Source organism: Onychomys torridus, chromosome 12, assembly GCF_903995425.1.
Source record: "Onychomys torridus chromosome 12, mOncTor1.1, whole genome shotgun sequence".
Taxonomy (NCBI): domain Eukaryota; kingdom Metazoa; phylum Chordata; class Mammalia; order Rodentia; family Cricetidae; genus Onychomys; species Onychomys torridus.
This window is the reverse complement of record NC_050454.1, coordinates 23,614,368-23,616,616: the sequence shown is the minus strand read 5'-3', so window position 1 is coordinate 23,616,616 and position 2,249 is coordinate 23,614,368.

Here is a 2,249-nt window from a genome sequence, read left to right as displayed (position 1 = left end):
TTCCTAGGACTCGATTTTTCCAACGATCCTTTCTGAACTTACAAAACCAGTGGGTCCAAGAACATTAGGCATCTAGCTACACCTTCCGGCCTCACAATGTGCCCTGGTAGGCACACTGAGAACCAAGTCAAGTGAGCAAACATCCCCAGAACAGTCAAGGCCTTAGCTTGAGAGTTTAGCTCACTACGCTGGTTAGGAGTGACTTACATGCTAGGACCTGAACACAGTGGTAGTTTTATCTTACTTTATGCTAGGCAAGCTCCCAGTGACCTGGCACATTATTATTATTATTTTTTTTTTTCTGTTACTCAGTTCCACTTCCTATCATTACCACCTTTTAGAGCTGACCTCAAAGCAATTTCCCCTGCTCTGGCAAGAGGAATGCACAGTGAACTCTTCTTTTGTTCTTCTTCTTCACAATCCACTTTTGAGGCCCGGCTGAAGTTGCCAAGGAGTTCAAATGGCCCCGTGCTCCCCCCAGTATGATTCAGAGGGATTAACCATCCTTTCTGCACCCTCTTCCAAAAGCTCACCTCTTTGCCTGAGCTCTTCTCCCCTGCTGCCTGCTCCTTTGTCTGAGAAACGCATTTTCTCTTATTATCACCTTGTTCCCTGCCTGCCTCGGATGGCTTCGGCTCATCTCTTAACAGAATCAAGATGTTGTTATTAACGGTTTTCTCTTTTTGAACAGCTTAGAGTCGTTTCTTTATATTTAGTCCGTTCCCCTCTTCCCTCCCAAGCCACATAATCATCTCTGCTTCAAATAAAGTTTTATAGCCATTTCATAACCATGGCTTTATAGTTGCTATCAAAAAAAGCACGAGAGCAGGAGATAAAAGAAGCAAAGGGAGGGAAAATAAAATCAAAGGTGAAGGGTGAGGACTGCTCCAGTCATCGAGAAACCGGGCCAGCATCTTCTGGACGCCTCTGTGAAGGAATCCAGCGGACCTTAGTCCCCAAGCCTACCAACGGCAAGCTTGGTGGTCTGGTGCAGCTTTCCTTTAACTTTTATGGGTGGATAGGAAGGTGGTCTCTCCTTCAAGGACCCATTTTCCTTCCAAATAATTAAAATACTGTCTTAGAAGTCTCCCTGTATCATTCATTTTGGCCATAAATCCTTCCACAGACTCCAATTACATGATAGATAAGAGTTTTGCAAATCACATCCCCCCCACCAAAGCTAAAATATTTACCCATATTTCCTAGCATTTTCTATTCCCTACTCATTTATTTTTATTTTCATTTAGCAAACTTAAATAACATTTCCATCACAATTCCATTTATTGTTCCCCATGATGCCAGCTGAAGAAAATACAAACGATGCAAATAAACTCCGTTCCCACATAGTAATTAGACACCAAACAAGAAGAGAGCGGCAGCGTGCTCAATTTTTTTTGTCTTCACTAAATTCTTTATCTGATTTCAGTTAGACTCTCCAGTTTCATGTTGTTTTTTTAAAAAAGTCTTTTCCAGTCCTGTAGAAAAACATCGGCTCCACTTTATTTTTGCACTTGAATATGCAGCCACTATTCCACAGATCCAATATGCCCAAAGCCAGATTTGGTGTCTGTTTTCCTTCACTCACACAAGTTCTCCACTTCAACCCCTTGCCCATGTGCATAGTTCCTGTCTCCCAGTCAAATCCAGATGGAAAAAGTATCCCTAAGATGACTAATGCAATATTCATAATGGATAGGTGCAAGACATTGCAGGAAGAGGATATGCTTTTCATGATGAGCTCAGAGTTCAGGTGCAACTCTAAGATCACCCCGTCTGTGAGTGCTAATCTCAGTTGGTAGTTCGTGAGAACTGGGGATCACCTGGGAGATGAGCTTCTGGGCATGCCTGTGGTGCATTATCATGATTAGATTAGTTGAGATAGGAAGGCCTTGCCCACCATGGGCGGCACTATTCCCAGGGCTGAGAGCCTTGGCTGTATAAAAAAAGGAGAAAATGAGGCAAGCACAAGCATTCATAGCTCTTGACGGCTTGACTGGATGCAGTGTGGCCACCTGATTCGACTCCTGATGCTATGAGTTCTCCACCATGAGGGCCTATAACCTTGAACTATGGGCTAAAAGAAAACCTTTCTCCCTTAAGTGGCTTTTTAATCAGGGTGTGTTATGAGAGGAAAACATCCTTAGGATTCCATCCATCTGCCCCTCATCATCTTTCTTCCTGTCTCCATTCCCTCTCCCTTGGGGTTTTGCTAGTCACTGCTAGCCTACCCTTCCACAGTTACCTTCACT